Source organism: Psammomys obesus, unplaced genomic scaffold (genome assembly GCF_907164565.1).
Source record: "Psammomys obesus unplaced genomic scaffold, mPsaObe1.curated_primary_1811, whole genome shotgun sequence".
NCBI classification, from domain to species: domain Eukaryota; kingdom Metazoa; phylum Chordata; class Mammalia; order Rodentia; family Muridae; genus Psammomys; species Psammomys obesus.
In genome coordinates, this window is record NW_026592710.1 from 8,596,211 (window position 1) to 8,604,878 (window position 8,668).

Consider the following 8,668-nt stretch of genomic DNA (forward strand, 5'->3'; position numbering starts at 1 on the left):
CACCTGGAGAGTCACCAGCTGGTTAGGAGAACAACACCAGAGAGGAAGCAGTTGCTGGAATACGATGTCAAAGTACGGCTACATCCATGAGAGATTTGAGAAACTTTCAGAAGCCATGTTAAGTGCTCTCTGGGTCTTCCCTCAAGAGCAAAATCAGAAGCTTGAGAGATGGCCTTGTGTGCCAGGTAATATCTGAGGAAAAAAACAGAGGAATGTATGGAAAATGACTCATATCATGTTTTCCTCTTGCTAGCCTGATGTGCTTGGTATCAGGAATTAGCTTCACAATTACTCTTTGTTTGAGTCCTATTTTTTTCATATATATCTTACACACTGACATCTATGGTACAGCTGATGTCACTGGGAATTAGCTAATTTAGAGACAGAAAAAATCCCTTGCCTATAAACACACTTTCCCTATATAAACCAAGACATGTAGGATAAACACTATGTCTCTTATTGGATTCTCAATGCCAAGCACAAGCAGTATGGTGATTCTCCCAAATAGCTTAGACACCAGAGAGTGCACTGCACTCTCTCAAGTAGCCCGTATGAGGCAGACTCCTAAGCAGGGTGTGATAGCTATTCCATGATCTCTGCTGTGAGCGATAAGGCATGTAGCTGTGACTCTGTGTGCGCGTAAATCAGTGGTCTCCCTGATCAGCAAATTGATAATTTGTTGAAGATTGTGACTATACATGGCTAGGAAAAGGCATTCCTGGGAACCACAAGACTGTTGATGAAAACTTTAATGCTGAGAATGAGTTATCTCCCTAAAATTTGTTGAGCTGTGAGACCACTAAATCTACACACACACACACACACACACACACACACACACACACACTAACAACAATAACATCAGCTACTGCCGGAACTGTTGGGTGCATATCTGACCTAGGCAGTAAGATTCTACTGCTGGAGACACCGTGCTTTGGTTACAGGCCATAGAGCTCGCAGGCTGGTATAAGCTAGATGTTCTTTGGCTGCTGGCTTCCTTTTGAAGTACAGGAAGACAGTGTGCAGAAAACTGGGGGAGAATTACCAATGGATAGCCCTGTTCATATATATATGTATTGCGTGGGCATCTTGCATGCCAGACTACCAATGTGCCAGGCAGTATGTGCCTACTGGTACAACAGTAGCACAACAGCTATAGATATATCTACCTGATTTATGAGATTTTTTTTCACAGAAATTGGTACAATTGATACTATAACACACACACTCTCTCTCACACGAACACACATGTGTGCAAAAGCATCTATGGAGGCCATAAATCCCTGTGGAGAAGTAACCCAAACCCAAACCCAAATGAAGGTGGGGAAGAGAATGTTTACTGCCCTAATATATCCCCACCACAGTGCATCACTAAGGGAAGCTGGGGCAAGAACCTGAAGACAGAAACTGAAGCAAAGACCACGTGGGAATCCTATTTATGGGCTCTATTATATGACCTAGGGCCACCTGCCCAGAGGTAGCACCCTCCACAGTTGGCTGAGCTCTTCCACACCAAGCACCAATCAATAAAATGCTCCACAGACATAAACTCACAGGCCAGTTTAATGGAGGCAATGCCTCAGTTAAGACTCCCCTTCTGGGTGGATCTAGTTTGTATCAGCACAGAAGTGGGAGAAATAACATTGCTACAAGACAAAGCAACCATGTCCTATGGAAACCCCAACAAAGACAAGTATGTAATTCTACTCTGGAGCCTCCAGAGACAGCCTGGCATCACTGGCGTTTCAGATTTTTGGCCTAGGCAAGTGAAAGAAAGTAATTCTGTCACTCCAGCCAACCAGTTTATAATGGTTTGTCATGCTTCCCTACTAAGTTGGGGCCTTTCTTTGTATATCACTTTAACTCATTCTGATAGGCACTGATTTCTTTTTAACCCACGGCTAGGGAAGCCCTGGTGCTGCCAACAACCACATGAGTGACCTGGAAAACTGATCCTCCTCTAGTTCAGCCTTAAGTAAACAGCTGCAGCTGTGAAGGATTAGACTTGAGCTCATTCTGAGAGACCCTGAGTCAGAGGCACCTGGCTGATCTGTGTCCCAGGTTCCTGCCAGGCAGAGTCTACAAGCCGCCCAAAGCGGAAAACCACCACAATGGCCATCTAAAGATGTGGTCAGTAGGCTTAAAGTTGCTCTCGGCAGTAGGCCTGCATTTACTGGTGTTGACATGCTAGAATTTCCCCCAGCTTTATGGGGAGAATAGAATCTCAAGGCCCATGGATACAGTGCAACTGAATTCACCTTCAGATGGACAACCTACAGCCACCCCCACCCCATATAACTATACTCAGCAAGACATCACAAGACATAAAGTTCATGATTAGGGGTAAAGGTAAAGGTGATACCTAAAGACTTAGGGAAACTCTGCTTTGGGTGCTCTTCTTTATAAGGCAGGGGAGACCGTGGAGAAGGTGACAGAGACTCCCTGATTTTTCTCCAGATGATGTTATCTTGGAGCTATAGGAGATATATGTTGCACTTGCTCATTCAGGTCAAGGTGGTTACATAGTTACAGTCAATGTACAAAGAAAAAGGCCTCACCATGACGCCATCCTGCTTAACCCATGGGATTCTGTCAGTGTTTGAATGATCACAGTTGAGTGGGAACGAAGTGGCTTCTAAGCCTATTACATGATTTTTTTTTTCTGTATACTAACCTATAGGAGAAAAAAAATATTTCAAGTCCTGACCCATAAACCATTCAGAGGCAACCCAATGGAGATATGACTTCTTACCCAATTCCACAAACTGTTACTTGTACATATACATATACACATGTATAACTCTTATCTATTTATTTATTGAAAACAAGATCTTACTTTGGTGCTCAGGCCGGCCTTATACTCAGACTCTTCCTGGCTCAACCTTATGATCAGCTGAATTATAGCTATGCCCAACTCTCAGCATGTATTTTAGCTCTATTCCTGATCTCACTGTAGAGTATTTAGAGCAGTTATCTACACTGACTCTGGGCAGGAGAAAAAACAACACCCACAGATGTCAGTTTTAAGTGGCTGTTAATCTTTAGGACTAATAATCCTGGCAAGTCAACACAGGTGCTTCTTGACATCAGGTAACAGAAGACAGCTTGCCTCAGACCCATCCCTTGGCCTACAGATGCTCTTGTTTGCTATGGCTCTCCTGCTAGACTATATAATGTGGCAGCCTTTTGGAGGTAATGGCACATTTGGAGTTAATGGCATGTGAGCAGTGGAATTTGGCCTCTTGGCTCTGGGTTTAATCCGAAGTCCAGTCTTTCATAGACTGTCTGTGACAGTCCTTCAGAAGAAGGCTTCGACCCTGAGAACCAGATAGTAAATTCCTTGCTACCATGGTAACCAGACCGCAGGTTCTGTGTAACCTTGGGTAAGCCCTCTTGTGTTTTGGCTAAGTAAAATTGCCTGTGTGAGAAACTGCTTGTACTTTCCTGCCTACTTAAGTGTTAACCTGACGCCCATTAAACTGACACCTAAGATCAGCATGTAGACTTGGTGTTCTTCTCTGTGTCACCCTGTCTCTCTCTTTCTCTCCCAGCCCTCTCTCAGGTGGTATTCAGGTGTCACTGCTGATCGATGAGAATATAACACAGTAGGTATAAGGGGAACTGGGCAGAACCACAATGGATCCCTGATCATGGAGTCAGGGTCACATTGGTGGGAGGGTCTATGTATAAGGGCCTGCATCTCCCTCCCCTTACAGGACAGCAAAACAGAATCAGTTCTATATCTCAAGTGCCACTGCAGAGACCAACAAAGTGTTGATCAAGCCAGTTGCATTCACCTGGCTAGAATAAGCAGAAGTGTGTTGGAGAATGGGGTTGATGCTGAAATTACTCGGGCAGTTACTCTGACTGAAACTGCCTCCCAGCTCTCGTGACCTACTGCAGCACCTGGTAAGTGGTCACCTGCTTGCCTTTTACTCCTTACCAACCACTAAAGGCAGAAGGCTTCTTTTCCTACCCAACAGGGCCAGTTGTACACCATCTCAGTCCTGCCTTGGGATTTCCACTACAGTAATGGTACAATCCCAGACATCTTGTATGTTTTGACATTCCACAGAGAACCACAGGAATTCATGATGTCTGTGTTATTTTTAAAATACTGTTTGATATTCATGAGTACATGGAGTACAGAACATCACAGAGACATCTGTGGAGAGGGGAGAACAAAAATCCAGCCATTGTAAGGGAGCAGTGACAACTTGAGATTTCTCATGGTTTGAACAGTATTTAGAAATCCTCATGACAAAAAGCAGGTCACTGTATATACACCATATCCTTTGGAAATATTCTGAATCAATAATCTTTGTGTGTTTTTGAAAACTGGGGCATCTGGGCTGTTTCCAGCTTCTGGCTATTACAAATAAAGTTGCTACAAACATGGGTGAGCAAATGTCCTTATTGTGTACTTGAGCCTCTTTTGGATATATGCCTAGAAGTGGTATGGCTGGATCTTGAGGAAGCGCTATTCCTAGTTGTCTGAGAAAGCACCAGATTGATTTCCAGAGTGGTTGTACAAGTTTACATTCCCACCAGCAGTGGAGGAGGATTCCCCTTTCTCCACAACCTCTCCAACATGTGTTGTCACTTGAGTTTTTCATCTTGGTCATTCTGATGGGTGTAAGGTGAAATCTCAGGGTCGTTTTGATTTGCATTTCCCTAATGGCTAATGAGGTTGAGCATTTCTTTAAGTGTTTCTCTGCCATTCAATATTCCTCTACAGAGAGTTCTCTGTTTAGCTCTGTTCCCAAATTTTTAATTGGATTACTTGCTTTGCTCCTTTTCAGCTTCTTTAGTTCTTTATATACTGGATATTAGCCCTCTGTCAGATAAAGAGTTGGTGAAGATTCTTTCCCAATCTGTAGGCAGTCCCAGAAGCTGGAAATGGCCCAGATGTCCCTCAACTGAAGAATGAATGCAGAAATTGTGGTACATCTACACAATGGAGTATTACTCTGCAATGAAAAATAAGGAAATCATGAAATTTGCAGGTAAATGGTGGGACCTGGAGAGGATCATCATGAGTGAGCTGTGCCAGAAGCAGAAAGACACATACGGTATATACTCACTCATATAGACATATAATATAGGATAAACCTACTAAAATCTGTACATCTAAAGAAACTAATCAGGAGAGAGGACCCTGACTAAAATGTTCAATCCCCATCCCAAAAAGCAAAGAGAATGGACATCAGAAGAAGAAAACAGGAAACAATCTAGAAACCTGCCACAGAGGGCCTCTGAAAGGCTCTGCCCTGCAGACTATCAAAGCAGATGCTGAGACTTGTGGCCAACGGTTGGGCAGAGTGCATGGAATCTTATGTAAGAAGTGGGAAATAGTAAGACCTGGAGAGGACAGGAACCCCACAAGGAGAGCAACAGAACCAGAAATTTGAACACAGGGGTCTTCCCAGAGACTCATACTCCAACCAAGTACCATGCATGGAAATAACCTAGAACCCCTGCACAGATGTAGCCCATGGCAGTTTAGCGTCCAAGAGGGTTACATAGTAATGGGAAGAGGGACTACCTCTGACATAATCTGATTGGCCTGCTCTTTGATCACCTCCCCCTGAGGGGAGAGCAGCCTTACCAGGCCACAGAAGATGACAATGCAGCCATTCCTGATGTGATCTGATAGACTAAGATCAGAAGGAAGGAGAGGAGGACCTCCCTTATCAGTGGACTTGGGGAGGGGCATGTGTGAAAAAAGGGGAGGGGAGGGTGGTACCAGGAGGAGAGGAGGGAGGTGCTTATGGGGGGATACAAAGTGAATAAAGTATAATTAATAAAATAAAATTAAATTAAAAAAAGAAAGAAAACTGAGAGCAGCATATACAAGGGACATGTTGGCTGCTTCAATCCAGTGATAAAGTCCCTAGATCTTTCCAACCTGGTTCAAATCAGACCTGGCGCAAGAGTGTGCACGCTGCTATAGAAGCTGCATGGCTCCATGGCAACCATAAGGAGTCAGACCAGCCAGCCAGAAACTCACGGGGTACTTAATCGGTCTGTCCCCTCTAATTGAAAGTGGTGCTACTTTCAATTAGAAGTGGCCTCAAGAATGAGTGACATACATGGATGGTACATATTTGTTCCCTTGCCTCCTGTCACAATGATCTACACTCCTTTCCAGAATGGATGCCTCATCTGAGATCTCCGAATGTTAAAGAAACACCTGGTAGGCCTTGTCATCGTCATGGCTGTGTGAATGGTATCAGCACCCTCAAGGCCCTTCTGTGGACCAGTGCAGCATTTGCTGAGTTCCAGATACATTCCGCTGGACCCAGATCAATGCCTCAGGTGAAACAAAACAATTAATGCAAAAATCAATGGATCAAGTGGTGTGAGACAGAACAAGATGATGAAATTCAAATGCACACCTGGTAACTCTGGCAGTGAGTATTCAGGGCCACAAAGGAGTAACTATATCCCAAGTGGAGAAAGAGAAGAACTCAGAACCAAGATGGAGGTAACATGAAAATCAAGCAAAAGAATGGCACAGGAAGTCAATGCAGAAGATTTTGAAGCAACTCTCAGCTCCAGTTCCAGTTCTCCAGTTGGAGGAGGAAAACTGCATCCTCCAAGCACTAGTTGGAATGGTTAGTGCGCATTGTGAGCTTGGAAGACTGTAGCTGGGAGACAGGCCTCTGGATATACCTATGGGGGTTATTTTGTCTACACTGATTAAGATAGGAAGATCTCCCACTGTGGGCAGCCCCATTCCCTGGATGGGATCCTGGACTGTGTGAGTGAGTCAAGGAGGGGATCTGAACAGCATCAAGCATTTAGTACTCTCTGCTTCCTGATTGTGGATGCACCACGACAAACTTCCTGATGCCTTGGCTTCCCTGCCATGGTGGACTGTGTTCTTGAACTGTGAATAAACACTTTCTCCTACAAGTTGCTTTTGCTAGTATATTTTATCACAGCAAAAGTAAAAAAAGCTAAGACCCTAGGAAAGCCAGAGGTAACAGACAACAGTGAAACAGCCATCTCAGCTGCAGGAAGACCTAGGATTTATCAGCATTAAGCCAGTATGGGGTTGTAATCTGACTATCACTTATTTTCTAAAATAGGCAATATTTGTATGAAGACAAAATTCAGTCCTTCACTCGGCAAACACTGAAAGTACTATAACCAGGAGCCATCTTGAGAAGGATCTTATTAGTGACTAAACTATTCTCAAGTTCAGAGAATAGATCAAATAAGTTCAATTTTTAGGGTCCTTGGGGACACAGTAATTAGATAGAGATGACCCAGAGAAGCAGTTATGGAGTGGGGAAGTCTATAAGGAACCTGCAAAGGAGTTTAACAGTGGGGAACGTGGGCTGTGGATCACACAGTGACCAGTGCTCTGCCCTGTTAGAAGAAGGAAAACATGTGGTTCTGCATGGAAACCAGATGTAAGACTGCCAAGTCCACAGCCTGTCCCTGGTGATTTTGTCTACCCTGCTGGCAAAGAGGTCAAAGCCAGTAGGGGAAACACCATTCCAGGTGTTTCTGTTCCCAAACAACGACTGTGTGTTCTGAATAAATTTGGTGGTCACTCCAAATTTGTCCCTTAGAAGTTTCCTCAGCTCCACCAACGATGGTGGGCCTTTGAGTTGGGCAGCACAGCTTGTTAACAGGTAGCAACAGGGACTGGAGAAGTTTACAAAGGGTCAGGCACAGTTACGTGACTGCAACCTGGCCCTAAATCAGGGAGGTTGGAATGTTGCCCCTGTTGCTCACCACCAAAGTCTGTGATTTTAAGAGAATCTTGGTCCCAACTGAAGGCTGATTGAAGGTATGTGGATATGAAAACTTCAACATCAAGAAAAAGCGGAAATTTCTATCCAATATGATAACAAGTTCAGGCTGGAGGATAAAAGATGGAACCATACTGTAAATTTATATATAGGTTGAGAGCCCCAGAGGGAAATGTGCATGTATGTGTGTTTGTTTGTTTGTTTGTTTGTGGATATATTTTACATAAATATATATTTCATAAAACTCAGCCGCATAATCCCATGGCTTCCATCTTCTAAAATATCACCTCCAAATTTCTAACCATCTAAAGTTTATGCAACTTAATCTCTCTCCTCCCTTACTCCAGATGTATGGTAGGAAGGATTAGTACCAAGGGTCCTTCTTAATTGAGAGCCTAGCCCAGGAGAGGGATGCAGTTTTGAACTCTATGGGGATACACTGAAGGGGGTGCAAGAAACAGATAAACACACAGTTTATTTGGGAGAAAACTTGGTAAAATTCAACAGAGGCCAAGGGAGGGAAAAGCAATGCCAAACTGTGTCAAGAATCTCCTGAACATTGGTTCAGTTTCCTCTAGTCTATATCAGAACTTTCTCTCCTCCCAAAGACAATCTCAACTTCAGCCCCTTTGAAATGTTGGATGGAACACCCTTTTCAGAAGAAGTTAGCTCTGACCTACACCTGTCAGTGGTAATTAAACAATCAAACACATCATCACTCTGGTGATATCGTCTTCCACAGATGTCCCCAGATGTCTCCCCTGGGAGCAGGGAGCTGCACATGTGTAGAAATCTTTAAGTCACAATTTCCTCAGGACCAGCCCAACCCATTCATATATACAGGATACTCATTAAAGATTCACCTTTCACTCAAAGCCCAAGTTATATCACAGAAAAGAAGC